This window comes from Cydia amplana, chromosome 26 (genome assembly GCF_948474715.1).
Source record: "Cydia amplana chromosome 26, ilCydAmpl1.1, whole genome shotgun sequence".
NCBI classification, from domain to species: domain Eukaryota; kingdom Metazoa; phylum Arthropoda; class Insecta; order Lepidoptera; family Tortricidae; genus Cydia; species Cydia amplana.
In genome coordinates this window covers 1,523,787-1,533,748 of record NC_086094.1, presented here as the reverse complement: position 1 = coordinate 1,533,748, position 9,962 = coordinate 1,523,787, and the positions used below count along the sequence as shown (strand labels likewise).

At 42.8% G+C, this 9,962-nt stretch overlaps 1 protein-coding gene across 1 annotated transcript in view; it reads right to left on the bottom strand.

Annotated features, from left to right (window-relative positions):
* The window catches only part of LOC134660168 (zinc finger protein ZPR1), a 200,906-nt gene that overhangs the window by 76,847 nt on the left and 114,097 nt on the right, over positions 1-9,962 (bottom strand). The window lies entirely within an intron of this gene.

The window sequence follows — 9,962 nt, the reverse complement described above, 5'->3', positions numbered from 1 at the left end:
CGGCCATATCTGTGCTGATCGTAACAGACGCGTTTTGTTAGAGAGTTAGTCTTCTGTACTTAGTACTATTATTTATTCTGTGCTGGAATCCTAAAAGCCGTAACACACTACCGCGTCGCACCCATAAGTGAGAGCGAGAAAGAGATATCTGATGAGCGATGGGTGCGGTAGTCTATTAAGGCTTTAAAAGTTACCTTTACACTTTAGGATTATGAACCTTTTTAGGATGCTTCCTTCCTGAACGCGGTTACATTTTTAGGATTCTGAATGAAATGAGTTGCCGTAGGTTTAGATCTAAGGTTTAGATTGACGTCAATTTGTTTTCTGATCAAATTGTTCAATTTGATCAACCCGTCTGGATGAATCTTTATATATATATCAGAAATGTCTTACTTGACTACGGCAACACTGAGTGACAGTGACAACAATCAGCCTCCGGATAGTCGGGATCTCGGCGACGGCGATAAATATCAATCATATTCGTTTATTTCATTTAGAATCGTTCATTTTTGTGTAAAGATTGCATCAATACAGATTCGTTATATATTCATCTACGTGAATTCGTGGTTGGCAGTATGTCGCTGGAGGCGGTGTACCTCCAGGAGGGACCCGAAGAGGACAATGATGACGGTGAGTTTACTAAAGTGTCATTCAATAGAACTTGCTAACTGTGTAAACAAACCGCCATACTAAAATTGACACTGAATGTCAAATTACTAGTAACTTTTGTTTACATAGTTTGCAAGTTCTATTGAATGACACTTTACGTACGTTATTTTACTGTAAATAAATAGAGAAACGAATACCCCTGCTACTCACGGGTGGGTTTAACTGTCCAAATTTACTACATAAAGTTAAAATTCTTTATTCCATCTAAAATTCCAAGCAACATTAAATTATTTTATATTGTATACATTAGTAGATTGTAAATTGACATATAAAAATTATAATATTATAATGAAACAACTATTTAATAAGTGACATAATATATCTTTTGTTAAAGCATGATAATTTGATGGCGACTGTACTATATCATTATTCATATCTGACGACTGTATTATATAGATTTTATCTGTAAGTGAATTGCAGTGCCCTCTCAGGGTTGTGTTGAGACATAAATATTATTAATAAGACCTACTGTACACACAAAGCAAGGAAATAAACGAAATGAAATTTTCTGTACCAAAGAGTCGTACAAACCTCAAGAGGCACTGTCGTCTAACACGTAAGTATGTATGATATTTTCTTATATAGGGTGGCCCATTTAGATCGGTCAGTATGGGAAAATCTAAAACTATAAGACATACAACAATCTCTTAGGAACCATGTCATCGATTTTAGTAACAAGAAAAACTGCATTCATACATTAAAAAAAAATGTGTACTCAGCTCGGGAATCGAACCCGGACGTTTTGAAAAATAAAACTAACACTATTTCTATTTAGATATTGATTGTGTAGGTCTTAAGCAGTAAATGTTACTATGAAACATTTATTTATTTAAAATTTATTGCACAAAAGAAAAACTTATCGTACAAAAGGCGGATTTAATGCTAAAAGTCTCAGTCAAAGCAGAACTTAGGGCAAAGCAGAGAGATTGTGAAACATGATGTCTGAAATGAATACATTTTATTAATTGTTTTCATATCCTTTAATTAGCAATACTGAGCGGAACGGAGCCGAGTTTGCCCAAAGCCAGGAGTGTCTCACCACTGCTTATTGTTTAGGATCCAAATAAATAAATTAAGCTAAAAATGAAATATAAATACTAATGTCCACAGGATCGGGAAGACTGGAAAAAGTGGGGGGAGGCCTTTGCCCAGCAGTGGGACATTATAGGGTCCTAATAATAAAATGTCCACCCATTGTTTTTAGATGAAGAGGAAGCAGTATTGTTACAAGTAGAGGATGTGAAGCAGGAGTGCGAGGGCACAGAAGCGAGCGAGGCGGGTGTGCTGGCCGGCCTGTACACAAGCCATGTGCTCGAAGAAGTCATTGTGTTGGAGTCAGAGCACCAAGCTGAAGCTCCAGCGCACGGTAAGTTGCCTTCTCCATGTTTATTTTATTTATTAACTAGTGACCCGCCCCGGCTTCGCACGGGTTAACAAATTATACATAAACCTTCCTCTTGAATCACTCTATCTATTAAAAAAAACCGCATCAAAATCCGTTGCGTAGTTTTAAAGATTTAAGCATACAGACAGTGGGAAGCGACTTTGTTTTATACTATGTAGTGAAGTAGATCCCTATGGGTCGAAGTGTATCCGCAAGGGCCCCCGAAAACAATAAGATAAGATAAGAAGTAGACTCCTGACGAGCTGGGCAAATCGACCGATTTGATCAGGAAAATAAATGGCGCCAATCTCATCTAGCGTCCACACGTACACAAATTGAATCACCAATTTGCATTCCATAGATACTAACTTCGATAATTGGCATTTTTGTGTCCGCACCTTCTGATTTGATCGGGGAATCAAATTGGCGTTTCCGCCCGCCCGGCCTGATTCGATCGGACAATTTCATCAGATTGGCGAAAAATTGCCTCGTCTGGACTCCACTTTATTTCAAGCCCTTGCTACACGGTCGCCGACAAGCCCCTCAGACCGCGTGGCCTTGGTCTGGACGGACCGTGTAGACCAGGGATGTTGCGGATGCAGATTTTTTGACATCCGCGGATGCGGATGCGGATATTTAAAGGCTCACATCCGCGGATGCGGATGCGGATGCGGATGTCAAGATTAGGTACTTAGGAAACGTCAAATATTACATTTTTAGTATTTTTTTATTAAAAAAAAAACGAAACGTTCAGTATTTGAGCAAGAATATAGGTGCGTTATATTTAATAAAAAGTAACTTGGCCGACTTTTCTGGATCTAGCCGATTTCGTTATAGGACTTATAGGCAATGACGAAATTACCTAGCACTTACGCCGCCGCTAAGACGTTCATGTACTGACTTGTTCGACATCCGCATCCGCATAAGCTCCGCATCGATTTTATCCGGATGCGGATGCAGATGCGGATGTTGAAAATAATGCGGAAGTTCCGCGGTTGCGGATGCGGATGTTCGCAACATCCCTGGTGTAGACAGTTGTTTCCAACAAAATTTGACCAAAACTGACCAAGGACAGACCAAGGTCAGACGGTTAGAAGGCTTGTCGGCGACCGTGTAGCAAGGGCTTTACTTTATTAGGTACACTAAACAGATATAGTACAATACCATGGGCAACATACAATTGCACATTATGGCTTAAATCTAGCATGAGATGCGCAGCATGTTTTACAATTAAGCGGAAATATTACAAACTGATTAACACCATATTATAGCTACAGTGAGAAATATCAGAAAGGAAATAACTACCTAACAATTACAATATAAGCGAGTAATGAACTTTACATTATAAATATTAAACATCACAAATTAAACAACTTTTTGTTCTAACTGACAGGCTGATATCGTCCGGCGGACTGATAATCAGTAGGCCCCTTAATAAAACGGTATGCAATTTTATCAGTGGCGTCGCGTGAACTAATCTAGCCGTGGGCGAAATCGCATCTGCGAGGCCCTTTTCTTTTACTGTGCCCGAAGGGGCCTTACGCGAGGCCCCTCTTTGGGCGCGAGGCCGTGGGCGACGGCCCACTTCGCCCACGCCTAGCTACGCCACTGATTTTATTTATAATATTATTATATTTTCAGGCATGGTGATGGAGCCGCGAGCGCGCGCTAATTCTAAACAATATGCAACTCTAGTTGGGTTTATGGAAAGGTACAATTAAATTTATTTTCATACAAATATAATTTTTATTATGTAATTTTGGTGTAATGTTTTAAATTGTAATACTTATCTTCAATTGTACTTTATTTGTAACTACTAATGTTAACAATTGATAAATAAATATATAATACTACACATAAAATAAAATAAATATAAATACTAGACACTCTGACATCGCGCGTCTGCCGCCCGGCTGCAGGCTGTGGGGCGACCGGCTGTGGCGGCAGCTCGTGATAGCACTCAACGCCGTGCCCGGCGGCGTCTATAAGCCGCCCGAGAAGTGGAAGAAAGTAAGTCACTAACGCCAAGTCAGGTAATAATAATAGCCTTTACCATCTGTGTCAGATGTTTAAGCAGCATCCCAGTTACGACACTTGTGTTCGTGGCTGTAAAGCCCTATACCACGCCAACGTAACGCCAAGTCAGGTAAGTTGGTTTAATCCAGTAAGTGTGTATTAGACAATAACATCGCGCGGCTGCCGGCTGTGGCTGCAGCTCGTCAGCGCGCTCAACGCCGTGCCCGGCGGCGTCTATAAGCCGCCCGAGAAGTGGAAGAAAGTCACTATAAACTAACGCCAACTCAGGTAAGTTCGTTTAATCCTGTAAATTGTAATTTATATATATAGACACTCTGACATCGCGTGGCTGCCGGCTGTGGGGCGACCGGCCGTGGCGGCAGCTCGTGACGGCGCTCAACTCCATGCCCGGCGGCGTCTATAAGCCGCCCGAGAAGTGGAAGAAAGTCACTATAAACTAACGCCAACTCAGGTAAGTTCGTTTAATCCTGTAAATTGTAATTATGTATAGACACTCTGACATCGCGCGGCTGCCGGCTGTGGGGCGACCGGCTGTGGCGGCAGCTCGTGATTGCGCTCAACGCCGTGCCCGGCGGCGTCTATAAGCCGCCCGAGAAGTGGAAGAAAGTAAGTCACTATAAACTAACGCCGAGTCAGGTAAGTTCGTTTAATCCTGTAAGTGTGTATTAGACACTCTGACATCGCGCGTCTGCCGCCCGGCTGCAGGCTGTGGGGCGACCGGCTGTGGCGGCAGCTCGTGATTGCGCTCAACGCCGTGCCCGGCGGCGTCTATAAGCCGCCCGAGAAGTGGAAGAAAGTAAGTCACTATAAACTAACGCCGAGTCAGGTAAGTTCGTTTAATCCTGTAAGTGTGTATTAGACACTCTGACATCGCGCGTCTGTCGCCCGGCTGCAGGCTGTGGGGCGACCGGCTGTGGCGGCAGCTCGTGATTGCGCTCAACGCCGTGCCCGGCGGCGTCTATAAGCCGCCCGAGAAGTGGAAGAAAGTAAGTCACTATAAACTAACGCCGAGTCAGGTAAGTTCGTTTAATCCTGTAAGTGTGTATTAGACACTCTGACATCGCGCGTCTGCCGCCCGGCTGCAGGCTGTGGGGCGACCGGCTGTGGCGGCAGCTCGTGATTGCGCTCAACGCCGTGCCCGGCGGCGTCTATAAGCCGCCCGAGAAGTGGAAGAAAGTAAGTCACTATAAACTAACGCCGAGTCAGGTAAGTTCGTTTAATCCTGTAAGTGTGTATTAGACACTCTGACATCGCGCGGCTGCCGGCTGTGGGGCGACCGGCCGTGGCGGCAGCTCGTGATAGCACTCAACGCCGTGCCCGGCGGCGTCTATAAGCCGCCCGAGAAGTGGAAGAAAGTAAGTCACTATAAACTAACGCCAAGTCAGGTAAGTTCGTTTGATCCTGTAATTGTATATTAGACACTCTGACATCGCGTGGCTGCCGGCTGTGGGGCGACCGGCTGTGGCGGCAGCTCGTGATGGCACTCAACGCCGTGCCCGGCGGCGTCTATAAGCCGCCCGAGAAGTGGAAGAAAGTAAGTCACTAACGCCAAGTCAGGTAATAATAATAGCCTTTACCATCTGTGTCAGATGTTTAAGCAGCATCCCAGTTACGACACTTGTGTTCGTGGCTGTAAAGCCCTATACCACGCCAACGTAACGCCAAGTCAGGTAAGTTAGTTTAATCCAGTGTGTATTAGACAATGACATCGCGCGGCTGCCGGCTGTGGCGGCAGCTTGTGATGGCGCTCAACGCCGTGCCCGGCGGCGTCTATAAGCCACCCGAGAAGTGGAAGAAAGTAAGTCACTATAAACTAACGCCAAATCAGGTAAGTTCGTTTAATCCTTCACCACATATTTAATATTTCAGCTCTAATTATTTTCTAGGTGTGGGCTGACTGGAAAGCGAAGACCAAGAAAAAGGCCATCATATTAAGAAAGGATAGCGCGGCAAGGGGCTCCCTCAACGTCCTCGAAAAGCGCGTGTTGGCCGTCATGAAGCCGGCCGCCTACAAAATGGCTGACTCGGAGGGGAAAGGCTTTGTAAGTATATATTAAAAAAAAAAGGGTTGCACTCGGGGAGTGCCGATAGAAGTGAAAATTCACCTCACTATGTTACCGACGCCCGGTAACACGATACATACGTTTAGCGGAGGTATTCTATTTATTTATTATATATTATTATCATTCTCAAATAAGATCACACTTTTTCATTGACATGTTTATTTACATACTGCCATGACAACGTCAAATTATTTGAACATAGGTAAAGAGTCTTGAAAGAAATTTTCACTTCAAAAAAAAATCTAAAATGGTCTGAAATAAAGATTTTTTTTTTATTCTATTTAATAGCCTCCTAAGGCCCAGCCATACAAATAAAAAATCCAAAATTTGCCACTGAAATTTGAACTTATAGTCTAGGAAATAGTGTTGGTTTTGCATTGTATGAAAACTGAACGAGTCAATGCAAAAGCGACTTTGTTCCAATTGAATATGATTTAAATTTCATCGAGCTGAAGAAGTACTGTAGGTAGGACCTTGGGCCTTACGATGATAGTGGGTATTACTGCAATGTTCTGCCGCCAGAGTGCAGCACTAGTACCCATCGTAAATCATAGAGTAACTTAATGCACGTGCCTTAAACTGATTTTTGACAAGTTTTTACAGACAATAAAATATGACATTGATACATCAAGGCGGTTTGTTCACAAAGGGCCTACCGGGAAATGCGAAAATCGAAACTCTGCTATCTGCTTCTTTATCGCTCGAATATACAAGACTGATACAGAGGTTAGATAACAAAATTTCGACTCTCTCGTTTGCGGTTGGATTGTGGAAGTGCAAAAACAAGTCCCACGGATAATACTAACCCATTTGCACGTTCTAGGGTCAGCCAACTCTCGGAGTTAACCGTTTATACAGGGTTAAACTGTAGTGTACAAACGGTTAACCCCGAGTTAGTTGACTAACCCTGGAACGCGCAAGTGGACCCTAGATGCGGCCCGTGAACCTGTCACTTGCGGCCCGCGAGCCTCTCCCTGGCTATTTTGTATGTAATATTGACAAACGACAATGTCTGATAAAGTCATAAATATTAACAAAGTGCGGCCCGCGTCAACTTCGTTAACTACTATGTGGCCCTTGACGGGTAAAACAAACCTAACCTAACCTATCTATAGGATAACCTAACGAAAATCCTGAAATGTTAACGGTTTCAGTTTTATGACTAATGATAATATGACAAACAATACATTATGACTTAAAACTTTATGGGAAACAACGGGACCCCGGCCCTTGACTGCTAAAAGGTTGCCGACCGCTGCCCTAGATGGTAAGAGGTAAATGTTGCTCTCAATTTCAGAGCCAGACACCATTTCCACCAAGGCCGCCGCCACCGAAAGACAACAACGTAGCGCATGACGTCACAGAACAGGTGGAGGTCGCTACTGCTCGAGATGGTGTGTGTGTTTTGTTATCTGACTTCTGCCCGCGGCTTGGTTCACGTGGAATTAGTATTTCCCTGGAGCACTTTCACCTCAAGGGTTGATATTTGCCTTTCGGCCACTTTCGAAACAAAATTTTCGAAACCAGTAGAGAAAACTTGTGACAAAAACGGAACTATATTTTTTTCAGACAATAGGGAGTATTACTGCAATGTTTTGCCGCCAGAGTGCAGCACTAGCGACTTAAGTATACCATAGAGTAACTTATACATACTGTACCTTAAACTGTTTTTGGACAAGTTTTCACAGACAGTCAAATATGTCATTGATACATCAAGGCGGTTTGTTTACAAAGGGCCTACCGGGAAACGCGAAATCGAAACTCGACTATCTGCCTCCTTATCGCTCGAATATGCAAGAGTGATAGAGAGGTTAGTTAGATAATAAAATTTCGACTCTCTCGTTTGCGGTAGACCCATAGATTGTGACTTATTGTGGGAGTGGCGCCCTCTACGCAGAGTTTCGCGTAATATTCCCTCTTATCTGCCAATTACAGTCCATAGTTAGTATTAATTATTAAATTACAAGCTATGTTACGTTTCACAATAAAATTGCATATATGCACTAATACATTGATATCAATGATAAATTATGATTTACTTACACATTTAATTTTTTTCCTTTTGTTTGCCTTTTGGTAACACAGCATACTTTTCAGCCCATTCACCGGCATCACTCGGAGCGCCTGCGGCGCCACCCTACTCCCGGCACCCCCGCCCCGCGCCACCCCACCCCGGGCATCCCCGCCCCGCGCCCGCAGCGCCCGACACACCAAACTCAGGCGAATCGTTAAACGCTTCTACTTCAGACACTCATCCTCCTACAACCAGTGATACTACTAATAGTCGTTCTACTGCCACTAGTCGTTCTACTGCCACTAGTCGTCCTACTAGTCCTCCTGTAAACCGTCGTCTACTACCGCGTGTATCCCTCGCCGAAGCACTCAACAACTTCACATCGATCGAACGCCGGCGACTAAAGTTAGACGAGATACGAGAGAGGAACCTGCACGCGCGAGAGAGAGAAAAGCTAAGACTGGAAAGGGAGAGACTGAGGGTGGAGAGGGAGAGGGTAGATGTGTTCCGTCATATGGCTGAGACGGCGCAGGATTTGCTGGCTCACTTCACCGGGGGAAGCCAGAACCATGCACGTGATTAGGACCATAGGGCAGTGGTTCCTAACCTGGGGGTAATTACCCCCGTGGGGGTAAAACTGGTATTTTACGGGGGTAATAAGCTAACCTAATATAACAATACAACAAACGTACACGTTTTATTACCATTGGGAGGAGGGGTAAAATCAGGTTCCCTAGTTAGTCATAGGGGTGACCGGACTGAAAAGGTTGGGAACCACTGCCATAGGGTATTTGTCAATTTTTTATGAATGGTATCAGTCGATCAAGTTTGTTTTGAGGATCAAATGTCTGTATGGGACCCATTGTCTTAAAGCAATACAAAAGTCACAAATGATGGTCAAAGTCTGGCACCCGCACTTTACTGACGAAACGCTTCGAACAAAATCGCAATACATCGTGACGTCATCATGTAACGTTAGAAGCCGTTTCAATGTATGGAAAACAAGGAAATTGCTATTTTGTCGGTGAAATATTGCGTTTAAGTATGTATATAATTACTATACAATATTTGTTTTAATAAAATGTAAGGAATCGAATGGTATCACTATTTTTTTCCTATTTGGAAGTAAAAAAAAAAAAAATTTGAACTTTAAGGTCTTGTATTTTTTTATTATTCCCATATATTCAATTCAATTCTTTATTCGTTCATCACAGGTGCATAAATAGATGATAACTTAATATTCTAAGGAACAGCCATGATGTGCCTTTTGGCGTACGAAATAATTTCTTATTATCTAACTATACTTGGTCAACCAGATCTTGACAGTAGAAAAAGGCGACAAATTTGAAAAATGTAGGCGCGAAGGGATATTTTTTAACTTTCCAATGTATTGTGTTAATTTGCTCATTTTCTATCTATTTAACTTGATTTAGTTATAAAATTCATGTGTCAAATACCCTATTATAGGGCAGTACCACAGAATAAGTAATAGTACTACCATACAGAAAAGAAACTTTAAATCGAAGTTTGACAGCGATTCAGGGACGAATCATGCTGCCCCTTTCTTATGTATGGTACTATTTTGGCTATTTAGGGTTGTCAAAATTCAAGTAATCTGTGGTCGTAAAGCAGTGTTCAAAGATCCAAAAATGACAGGTACATTGAACAATCAAAGAATAAAACAAAAGCCACCTGGAAAATTATTAACCCATCTAAGGCTAGGTACCCTACTGAAAACATTAAGCAAATTGTATCCAATGGAAACACAGTTACACATCCTAAAGATATTGCAGAG